Raw genomic sequence first — 12,484 nt, forward strand, 5'->3', positions numbered from 1 at the left:
AGAGGACGTCTTGTGTGGAGAGGTGGGGGCGGAAACCAATCATGGTGTGGGGAAGGAGGTGGTGAGCGTCGGTGTACGTTTGCAAGCGAGCTAGGACGACGTGCTCCATGAGCTTGCCGACGCACGATGTGAGTGAGATGGGCCGGAGGTTCTCGATTGTGAGTTTCTTGCCCGGCTTCGGGATGAAAGCCACGCGAGCGTGTTTCCACGACTGGGGGAGGTTGCCGGAGCGCCAGCACTCATTCAGGAACGAAGTGAGGGCAAGGACCGAAGGGGCATCAAGATTTCGGAGTAGTTTGTTGGGAATGCGATCTGGACCGGGGGCAGAGGTGGTGCGGAGCTTGTGTAGCGCCGCGTAGACTTCAGCTTCCGTGATATCGGCATCTAGTTCGGGGTTGGGGGCCCCGGAGTAGGACGCGAGAGGGGGAGAAGAGGTGCCAGGGGGTGTCAGCTGGAGGTATTTGGCGGCCAGGTCTGCTATCAGCGACGGTGTGTCGCCGGGGTAGGCCCGGACAATGCGTTGTAATTGTTGCCGAGCGACTGACTTGGCGGAAGCAGGGTCGAGGAGGTGGCGGAGGAGATGCCACGATTGCTTGCAGCCCAACTGACCGGAGATCCCTGAGCAAAGCTGCTCCCACTGTTGGCGGGCGAGTACAGTTGTGTGATGCTCGATCTCGCGATCGAGGTATGCGATGCGGCGGCGCAGGCGACGGTTGTGACGTTGCTTATGCCAACGGTTGGTGAGGCTCGTGCGAGCGGCTAAGAGGTGGGCGAGGCGGGAGTCAATTGCCGGATGGTCCTCCGTGGTGGAAATCGAGGCGGTGACCCCGTCGAGGTCCGCCAGTAGCTGGTCGGTCCACATCGAAAGGTCCTCGATGTCGGGGGTGGCAGAGTGCAGCCGGCGGGCTCGGAACGCATCCCAATCCGTATAGCGGGTCGTGTGTGGGCGCGGCTTGCACGGGGAGGTACGGGCTTGGATGGCGAGGACGTAGTGGTCGCTGCCCAGGGACTGATGTGTATTGGACCAGCGCGCGTCGTGCACGTAACGGCAAAAGCTGAGGTCCGGAGTGGTGTCGCGGCACACGCTGTTGCCGATGCGCGTGGGTTGCGTGGGGTCGGTAAGCAGGGAGAGGTGGAGGTCGTGTGCGAGCTGCCACAGCCTCGCGCCGGGGCCATCGGCCTTGGAGTAACCCCAGTCCGGATGCCTGACGTTGAAGTCACCGAGAACGAGGAGGGGGGATTTGGCTGCTCTCGCTGCAGCGGCACGGAGCAGAGCAACGAGCGACAGGTCTTTGGTGACGCGTGGGGGGGTATAAACATTAAGAATAAAAAGAGAGGGGTCTTCACGTCGCTGAGGTAGGACCTCGATAAAGACATGGTGGACCGTAGGGAAGGGCAGATCGGCTCGATTGACCGTGAGCGTCCGCCGAGTGAGGATGGCCGTGACGGGATGGGGCAGAGGGTGATGAGCTACTTGGTCATGGGCGACGTAACCCGAGAGGGAAATGGTGGCGTGAGTCTCCTGTAGAACGATGACGTCAGGAGAGACCGAGGGGTCCAGTTGTTGAAGGTGTAGAAGGAGGTGGTTACGCTTGGGGCGAAAACCACGGCAGTTCCACTGCCAAACGGTGACGACAGAGCGGTCAGCCATGATTAGTAGCGGAAGAAAGAGGTATTGCCTCGGCTGGTGCTTGCGAGGGTCGGGCGGCAGAGGATGAGGTGGTGCGGACGTGGAGCGGTGGCTTGGCTCGGATGGTTGCGAGCATGGAAGCTTGAAGGCTATCCACCGTCTCTTGGAGAGATTGGAAGGACGTGGCGGGGGGATAGGCAGTGAGGTCGGTGCGCATGGCATTGAGGGCTTCTTGTTGTGCTGTGAGAAGCTGGTATATCGAGGTGAAACGGCTATCCAGCCGTTTTTCTAGGTCCACCAGGGTCGTCTTGATGGCTGCCTGGACCTCTTCGGAAAAGTGGAGAGATGCAGGAGGGGTGTTGGGTCTGCGGCGTTTGCTAGTGCCTCCTTCGCAAGTCTGAACATCCATGTCAGAGGAGGAGGCGATTGAGGAGGGCAGACATGATGGGAGCGTGATGGCTGCCTCAAGCTTCTCCTCAAGAGCTCGTAGTTGGGCTTGGAAGGATTCAATTTGGGTCTTCTGTGCCGCAAGTGTAGCGGTTTGTGCAGTGAGCTGCTGCCGTAGGGAGGCGTTTTCCTGCTGCAGTGCGACGACCTGCGGCGAGGAGGACGCCGAGGGAGCGCCGGGGGGGCCGCGGGACCACGTCGACTGGTTGGGCTTAGAGGCTGGTTTGGGCGCCGCTGGAGCGAGGGGTGGGAAGTCACTGGTCGACTTGGAGGGCGGAGGCGGCGGAGGCGGCGGAGGACGGCGCGCCGTTTGCTTCGGGGGTTGAGGGCGCTGCACGTAGCGGTGCTTACAGTTGGAACTATGCGTTGAGTGATTCCCGTTGCAAACGATGCAGCGGGGGGTGCAAGTCGGGGGCGAGCCCTCGAGCGGTGGGGGGTGAAAGTCGCCGCAACGACGGCACCTGTCTTGCTGTGGCTTGGGGCACACGTCGGTCCGGTGGCCAGTCGAGCGGCAGTTGAAACAGGCCTCCACCTTGTTGTGGAAAGGGAGGAGGCGAAGGTGGACTCCATGGTAGAAGATCCACCGGGGTAGTTTGGGGTCCGTGAGGGTGACCAAGATGTGGGGAGTCTTGCCCATACGGCGGGCACCCACAATAGAAAGTGCAGGATTGCTTGCCTGCAGATCGTCAAGGATGGCTTCATCTGTGAAGTCGTCGAAGGCGTGGTAGAGTATGCCCCGTAGGGCGTCGTCCGGCGGTGGGGCGTAGAGGTGGATGGCGATAGTGGTGCCGGACACCGTGAGGGAGGTGATGCGGAGGTAGGCTTGAGCGCGAGCCGATTCCGCGACGCTGAGCGTAAAGGTGTTGTTGACCGGGTGGATCCGCACCGTGTCGCGAGATGCGGGCGGGAGGTCTTGCAGGCTCGCTGCTTGCAGCAAGGCGGTGTATAAATGCCAAGGCTGGAGTTTGGTGAGGTCGACGGGGGTTTTGGGGCGGCCGACGAGGTGAATCGTGTCGGCCGGAAGGCGAGGGAGTGGAGCGTGACGGCGGGGCTGAGGAGGCGAAGCACTTGCCTGCTTCGAACGCGGCGATTTAGCTGCGTCGGCGGCGGCGAGGCGCAACGCTGCGCGGCGTTTCCCCTAGTAGCACGCTTTGTTGCCTCAGTGTGGCCACAACGTTAGCTTCTAACATTGCCTTAACGTGGCTAGCGTCCTCTTTTTGCAACGTTAACGCAACATACATAAGACAACGTTGAGACAATATTGCTCCAATGTTACATCAACTTTCAGTCAATGTTAAAGCAACTTCTGGAGACAATATAAATGCAACATTGCTACACCTTTTTATTTGCACACATGCAACGTTCCCACGACAATGTCACTGCAATATTGCCGCAATGCTGTCATAACATTTCAGAAACTTTGAGACCGCATTCTAAATCACTGAAATATTTCAGCTATCAATGGTTGCTGGTCAATAAAATAATCTCGTGAAAGGCTAAACAGTCTGCAATGGTATCCTCATACCACAACGGTTACGGCAGTTTAAGGTCGCAAGAATGAGCAACTGACCATTACTCCTTGCTACACAGTGATGCGGTGCTGAAAAAGACCACTTTAGAGCAACGTTATCAGCATGTTGCTTGGTAACATTGCAGCAACATTATCTAATGTTGAAGAATGTTAGCGCAACATAATACAACATTGGCAATGTTGTTGCAACGTTGCAGTAACATACTGTGCTACTAGGGTCTCTTGGGCGCGGAGGCCTGGCGTCTGCCAGGAAGCATCCGAAAGTTCATCGGGGGTCACCTCTTGTCCTTGGACAGCGATCTCCATGGCGGTGGGTAGCCGGGAGATGGGCGACGAGGCGGCGGCGGGCGGCCGGGTGGTCGTCCCTTCGTCTGCGCGCTGGCGTGCTGGCGGCCGCACTCGAGCTAGGCCGGATAGGCCTAGGTCGGCGCACGGCGTGGTCAAGGGCTTCCCAAAACTCTCCTGGGCCACCCCGGGCGAGTATTGGTATACGACTGGTACCGATATGGTCCTGACGACTTGCTTCACCCACTCATGAAGAAACTGTCCGGATAGGGATAGAAGAACCGGCACGAGGGCCGAAAATTGGCGGATCCGACGTGAGGTGCGACTCAACGTGAGAACGAGGCCTTCTCGGTGCGCTGCGCTCAAGAAACACCGAGGGACGACCGACCGAGTGAAGTGCGAGCTGGACGATGCAGTTGAGAATAGTTATCGGGGTGGCGAGCTCCGTAGCTCACGAGAGAACAACTGCATTGTTCAGGGATCGGTGCGGCTCTCCGCCAGTCTAGGTAGCCTAGAGAGGGATGATTCAGTTATTAATCATTCGGACTGTGCGCGTGAGACAGCGATCGATACCGACGGGCTGTGTGCCGATGCACAGCGTGAGCTAGGCAATGTAGCAGAGGGCAGTTCGCAAGAGTGCGAGTTGTCTAACTCGAGTAAAGCCTGCTGCATTGTGCCAGAGTCGGTTGGGCTGTCCGCCAGTCGAGGCAGAGAGAGTGTTGATTTAAATGTAAATCACTCAGACTGTGCGGGTAAGAGACCGATCCGGGCCGACGAAATGTGTACCGGTCAGCACGAGGCACGAGAAGGCGACATGAAAGTGAGTGCGAAGAGAAAGCGCCGTAAAAAGAAGCGCGGTAAAGACCGAAAGACGGTAACTAATGTCGCGCCGCCAAAGATGGCGAGAAACCCAAATGGGCAGGGCGCGAGGAAAAAGGTGCGGTCGTCACGGACGATGTTGACGCATCCAAAACGAGCGAGCCACAGGTCCAAGGGGAACCGCGAAGAATGTTCTGCACGGACGCGGACAAAGGGCACGAGGCTGTTAAACTCCTCGTCGTTCCGTAGTTCTTTTCATAGCTCAGCGTGCAGTTCGAAGAAACGCAAGGTGGCAGGACGAGACCAGGTGGGGAGTAGCGACGCGGTCAATCGAGTTTGTGAGGAAAGCGGGGCGCCAGGACGCAAATTGGCAGGAGACCGTAACGTCTTGGGGGAGCTGATAATGAGTCAGCCCTTTTGTAGTTCCTCGGCAGCCAGAGTAGCTTTCAAACCGCGGCCACCTCGGGTACGGCTCAAAGTACGAGTCAGACATAAGCGTTTGGAAAGGGAGGCCAAAAGCGCTTCCGTAGAAATAAAGTGTTTTGTTTTTTATTTTGAGCATCGGAAAGTTTTCGCGAATTGAGACTAGGATTTCTTTCAATGTGTAAGGTTCGAGCTTTGTTTGTGTTTTCGTTTGAGAAGCTCCGACATTTGAAAGATGAGGTTTGTGTAAACATGTAGTCTCGCGAGCGTTAGTTAATGAGTAAACAGGCTTTCTTTCTTCTTGTGTGTGAGTAACCTGAGGGTCAAGGTTATCGGTGAGAGGCCTATCGTAACGCGCGTGTTTTAGTTAACCTTCTTTTTTATATGAGTTTTTTTATTTTCTAAGGTTAACCACGTAGGTTTTCAGTAAGTGCATCATTTGCATTGAGAAGCGTCCTTAGTTCCTTTAGCGCGTGTCCTGTGTGGACAGAAGGAAGCAGATTTATGACTGGGTTGCTCGTGTGTGTTGAGGGCAGCCGTATTCTGACTTCTGTGATAAGTATGCGTGGAACGAATTATTAAAAGACGCATTATTTTAAGGGCTCTGCGGAGTGTGTATGTCCCGCAAGTTTAATTGTTCGTTTAAGTCACGTGTCCTGTAGGACTTTCAGGGAAGAAACGCGAGTAAGCGCAAATGAAAAGTTTGCCTACAACGCAAGTACGCGTTCTGTTTAATGACCACAAGGCTAGTGCGCTTGTGATTACGTACTTGTGAGGTTGACCAGATTGTTCAGTGGCACCAATACGTGCGATAAGTACGCCACTGCGATAGATTGGAAACATGCTGTTCGTGTAGTTAGGCCACTTAAGTTATGTTCGGCTGTTTTCATTTGTTTGCAACGTCAACGACCCTTTGTTTTGCAACAACAATAGTACTCTGGTCTTGTCGGCATTCGGGGAGAAATGGATAGCTGTTTGGAGGGGTGGTTGGAACTGTTTTGTCAAAATTGGGGAAATAAAAGATCAGGGTTCATTTTGACTCAGTAATAGCCTGGCGAGTCAGGGGTGAAGAGCCTGCGCTTACACGTGGTGCAGCGCTGTGTTGTTTTGTTTGTTTGACGTATGTTCTCCAGGGCCCAGGATCCCGAAGTTCGTCAAACGAGGCTCGACACCAATACCCTGCAGGTTCTTTCAGCGTTCCTCATGGCCAGCGAATTGAGTTCACCGGCCATTCAGAACATATCCGGGGCGAGGACGAGCTGTTAGATATGGGGCTGTTTCCTGTGCCTACTTCGAGTTCCCCAGACCACATCGAAGCGCAGCACAGCTAATTGAGAAGCGCAGAAACACGGAAAGCACATTCCAGAGGAGCGCACGTGCAAACAAGTTGAAGGCCCCCACTTCGTACGCCGCCGGTGGAGCTATTCAATGCTTGACCCTTCCAGAAAGCGAGGGGATAGCCCCTGCACTGTTCCAGGTAACGCGAGTCCCGAAGCCAGACGGTTGTGATGTACCGGGAAGGCCTGGCAGCGACGCACCAGCCGCCTTTGAAGAGGGCATTTGCAAGCCAGCGGGGCCGTACCACCGGGAGTAGGGGGCCCTCGGACAATTGGTGCCCAAGCGTCCCCCCCCCCGTCCGCCTTTGAAGAGGGCATTCGCAAGCCAGCGGGGCCGTACCGCCGGGAGTAGGAGGCCCTCGGACAATTGGGGCCCAAGCGTCCCCCCCCCCCCGTCTGCCTTTCAAGAGCGCATTGCAAGTCAGCAAGGCAAGACCGCAGGGAGCCGCCGGGTGTGACACCGCCGCACGGGCGCCTACCATTGGCCGAAAATGGCGTCATCTGAGCGGACTCTCCCATTGGCCGAACATGACACGTCTTCCAGTCCTCGAAAGGTTTAAAAGACGCAGATCGGGAGCAGCGGAGGATGCCAGAGCATTCCAGAGATTTCCAGAGCATTCCTGGATTCACCTCTCTCGAACTTCTTACCGCAGGCCGCAGCGTCCGAGTTGCTGCCGGCCCGTAATGACTGTACGACTGTTACTTGACTCTCACCTCTCTGTATATAATGTAAAATAAAACCTCCCAAGTTTTTTTCATCCCGAAATCCCTCCTTCAACTCCTACAATGCATAAAAAGGGTGCTTTCTTACATGGTGTCTACCGACCGCGAAAACTGGAAATTCTCAGGGATTCTTTATTATACTGGAAATACTTAGAGAAAACTCGGGGAATTTGTGCTCCTTCAAGGGAAAATTAGCTGTAACTTTTTTGAAAGGGAGGGAAAGTCGCACTAATGCTGGCTCGAGTAACAAAGGAATCGTAAGAAATTATCTGACACCGTGTCGTCGGCAGGATGAGTTGCCAGTGTACAGTCGGCGACCGCTTTTCAGGACGCGCGACTTTTGGGACATGCCCGATAATTCGGACGGCTTCTCGGCACCACTACGTGCCCCATAATGCATAAAACGCATGAAATCTCGGACGCAAGAACCTTTCGGACGCAAGAACCCTTCGCCGTCCGATTTTCCGGACTTTTTGCCGTGATCGCAGATTCGAAACGGCATTGATCAACGCCACCACCGCCATTTTGATTATCGCGCCGCCTCGAACCGGCGTTCTTGCACGCAAATCCGCTGGCCGCCGGTAGTCACCACCGCGGTAACGCAAGGGCTAGCTGCTTCGGCGTTGGCTATTAAGCTTTTTGCTGTTCGGTACCGTGTTTTTTTATAGTAATTAGCCGCTGTCAGCAATGGCACCGACTCCGCATTTGTAATCCTCGCGATTGACTTAGCTTAGAAAGCACGACGCGTTGCATAATGCCGTTTTCCGAAAGTGAGCTTCGCCTCAGAACAGAAGTGTTACGCGGTAAAGCAGACGCGAAGTATCGTGGTGAAGCTTAACAAGCGTGGGAAGGGCAATTGTCAAGAGTCACAGTATTCCTTAATTATACACGCGTGCACCCGCTGTCTCCTGTCACAGTACGAGGACCGATATACCTAATAAGTGTACTGGAAAGGCTTCAGAACTTTTTCGGACGTGCCTGTGCAATTAGAGCCTTTAAGGGCAGTAAAAGACATGCATTCATTTTTTTCGGACGCTTTCGCGGCCCCTAGGGAGTCCGAAAAATCAGACGATGACTACAACTAAGAGGATGCTTCAAATAGTCCGTGGGGCGAACGCGCGGCGGAAAGATGATAACAGAAAGTGCCGACGCATTGAGGAATGAACGGGAAAGGAAGCGTGCCGCCGCTTCTTTCAAGGGGCTTGAGCTCAAAAAACAAAGTGTTGGCTGACGCCGAGATGCAGGTGTCCCTCATCCAAACTAAAACAAACTTTTTAAAGCAGTGAAACGCAACACTGACGCGTTTTGCAGGGGTTGAGTGTCAGGACAGTTGAGGTTGACTTTTCAGCTGCTGAAAGAATCTCTCACTTGTGGCAAAGTTCGGGCCTCTTACCAATGAGCTTGCCATCAGTTGATAGAAATGGCTCATATTCGAAAATATTTGCTTCTGTACGCATCTTTATGTATTCGTATTTGAAATGTTCGACTCGATTTGCAATGGGCTTTACCATTTGTTTTGGGGGGAGATTCGCTGTGCATTTTACTAACCCCTCCTTTCTGTTTTCTTTTTAAATAAAATACACTACTACTCACTATTCAAAGTGGATTAAATCAATTTTTTTATATTTTAACATGCTTACTATAAGAGAGTGACAGAATCGGGAGACGCGGTGTCAGCCTGTCTTGACATAAAACAAAGTTGTGTCACTCAGGAAATTTTGCAAAGGCACTCGGGGAAACCTGTAAAACTCGGGGTATTTGGAAATGTCAAGTTGGATAGTTGACAAAATATTACTTCACGATTGTCAGATGTCACTTCTGTGCTATACTGCATTAGATTTAGCAATGTCTTGCTTTTATATATATTCATGACAGGTTTTCATGTCAGCAATGTTATCTTAATAAATTGCAATGTATGTGCCATTTACAAAGAAAAACCTTTATAATTCGGTTGTGACTGAGGTTTTCTTTTCACAAATACTGTAATCCACCTGCTTATACGCCATAGAAAATTATTTTCTATGGTTATGCACGTAGTCAATGTCTGACGATAAAAGGAAATGTGGGAAAGAGGGAGTGAAGAGATAGATGCATCAAGGCACCGCTCTTTGTGCTGCATACTCTAGCAATGCCACAGCCCACAATGACTGTCTTTATGTGTATGCCTGCTGTAGCTGTAGATCACAATTCACGAACAGATATCCATGTAAAAAACATGAGCTGCTTTTTCTCACGTGCCAGCAAGCACATTTCTGCCGCCTGATGAAACTCACGCATGAGCCATCAGTGGCGTAGCTAGGTCGTCTGGCACCCGGGGCCCATTGGTCTTCTGTCACCCCCCCCCCCCTTCCCGTTTGTAGTTGAGGAAGGCGAGGATATCGACAATTTCGGGTTTCAGCACCAGTATACAGCCGCCGAATTCCGGATCAAGCTACAAAACAGGTATTCGGCTTTAACACAGGAAGGAGGACCTTAGTGTTGAAGCAATCAACGACAATCTTATGGGCATCATTAAGGAGTCTGCTATAGAAGTCGTAGGCAACTCCGTTAGACAGGATACCAGTAAGCTATCGCAGGAGACGAAAGATGTGATCAAGAAACGCCAATGTATGAAAGCCTCTAACCCTACAGCTAGAATGGAACTGGCAGAACTTTTCAAGTTAATCAACAAGCGTAAGACAGCTGACATAAGGAAGTATAATATGGATAGAATAGAACATGCACTCAGGAACGGAGGAAGCCTAAAACCGGTGAAGAAGAAACTAGGAATAGGCAAGAATCAGAAGTATGCGTTAAGAGACAAAGCCGCCAATATCATTACTAATACGGATGAAATCGTTGAAGTGGCTTTAGAGTTATATAGAGATTTATACAGTACCAGTGGCAACCACGACGATAATGGGAGAGAGAATAGTCTAGAGAAGTTTGAAATCCCACAAGTAACGCCAGAAGAAGTAAAGGAAGCCTTGGGAGCTATGCAAAGGGAGAAGGCAGCTGGGGAGGATCAGGTAAAAGCAGATTTTTTGAAGGATGGTGGGCAGATTGTTCTAGAAAAACTGGCCGCCCTGTACACGCAATGCCTCATGACTTCGAGCGTACCGGAATCTTGGAAAAACGCTAACATAATTCTAATCCATAAGAAAGGGGACGCCATAGGCTGATCAGCTTACTGTCCGTTGCCTACAAAGTATTTACTAAGGTAATTGCAAATAGAAACAGGAACACCTTAGACTTCCGTCAACCAAAGGGCCAGGCAGGATTCCGTAAAGGCAACTCAACAATAGACCATATTCACACGATCAATCAGGTGATAGAGAAATGTGCGGAATATAACCAACCCCTATATATAGCTTTCATTGATTACGAGAAAGCGTTTGATTCAGTCGAAACCTCAGTAGTCCTGGAGGCATTGCGGAATCAGGATGCGTAGACGAGCCATATGTAAAAATACTGGAAGATATCTATAGCGGCTCCACAGCCACCGTAGTCCTCCATAAAGAAAGCAACAAAATCCCAATACAGAAAGGCGTCAGGCAGGGAGATACGATCTCTCCAATGCTATTCACAGCGTGTTTACAGGAGGTATTCAGAGACCTGGATTGGGAAGAATTGGGGATAAGAGTTAATGGAGAATACCTTAGTAACTTGCGATTCGCTGATCACATTGCCTTGCTTAGTAACTCAGGGGACCAATTGCAATGCATGCTCACCGACCTGGAGAGGCAAAGCCGAAGGGTGGGTCTAAAAATTAATCTGCAGAAAACTAAAGTAATGTTTAACAGTCTCGGAAGAGAACAGCAGTTTACAATAGGTAGCGAGGCGCTGGAAGAGGTAAGGGAATACATCTACTTGGGACAGGTAGCGACTGCGGATCCGGATCATGAGACTGAAATAATCAGAATAAGAATGGGCTGGGTGCGTTTGGCAAGCATTCTCAGATTATGAACAGCAGGTTGCCATTATCCCTCAAGAGAAAAGTATATAACAGCTGTGTCTCACCAGTACTCACGTACGGGGTAGAAACCTGGAGGCTTACGAAAAGGGTTCCACTTAAATTGAGGACGACGCAACGAGCTATGGAAAGAAGAATGATAGATGTAACGTTAAGGGTTAAGAAAAGAGCAGATTGGGTGAGGGAACAAACGCGAGTTAATGATATCTTAGTTGAAATCAAGAAAAATAAATGGGCATGGGCAGGACATGTAAGGAGGAGGGAAGATAACCATTGGTCATTAAGGGTTACGGACTGGATTCCAAGGGATGTGAAGCGTAGCAGGGGGCGGCACAAAGTTAGGTGGGCGGATGAGATTCAAGAAGTTTGCAGGGACAACATGGCCACAATTAGTACATGACCGGGGTAGTTGGAGAACTATGGGAGAGGCCTTTGCCCTGCAGTGGGCGTAACCTGGCTGATGATGATGACAGCCGCCGTGGATACCGCGCACGTCCCCCGGGTCCCCCTCTCCTTCGCTTTATTTTCCAGAGATCGCGAATGCAGCTGGTATTGGCGGCGAGGAGTTACGGAGTCGCCATCTATCGGAAGCGCCTCGCTGGCATAGTATGAGGGATCACGCGGCGCGCTCGTCATAGGTTTAGCTGTCAGCGCTGACTGAAAACACCACGCCGGAGCTCCCCCGGACATTTCTGTAGGTACTTTCGAAACGAGAGAAGGTTTTTACAGTCTAAATAATAAACTTGGGCAAACTGAAAGCACAGAATCGTTTACAGGCGCTATCTCTTTACCGAATACGTACAGTGAACGCGACTGTGCGCGGTCGCCGGGATGGAGTCTCCCAAACCGGCTTCTTACGTGAAAGGTAGGCAAACGCTGAGAGCAAACTATGTGGAATATGTTCTTATAGTGTTTGTATAGCTAAATGGAGCGTAATAGAATGAAGCCTCAATGCAGCGATAGCACAGCTTCGCAGCGACTGACTGCGCGTCTGCATGCTTGTCCGCCATCGTTTCGCTTTCATCGCGCGCGCGTTTTCGCACCGTGCCATGAACTTTAGGTCGCAGAATATGAGCATTTGACAGTATACAAGCAACTATTGTTGCGTGGGCGCTATTAGAGCTGTTCAAAAATAATTTCATTGTAGAGACTTCGACGCCTACTGGGACTGTGATGTGACGTCGCCATGATTCAACCTTTTTTCTTCTAAATTCTTAGACGTTTCAATATTATTCCTCGAGTTGCGCCGCACTATATGTTTATCGGTGTTCTCAGCGTGCGATTTCTCGCTGCTTCTTTTTTTGTAATCCAGTGCACTATTTCATAACACAAGCATG

The sequence above is a fragment of the Dermacentor albipictus genome, chromosome 1 (genome assembly GCF_038994185.2).
Source record: "Dermacentor albipictus isolate Rhodes 1998 colony chromosome 1, USDA_Dalb.pri_finalv2, whole genome shotgun sequence".
In the NCBI taxonomy this organism is placed as follows: domain Eukaryota; kingdom Metazoa; phylum Arthropoda; class Arachnida; order Ixodida; family Ixodidae; genus Dermacentor; species Dermacentor albipictus.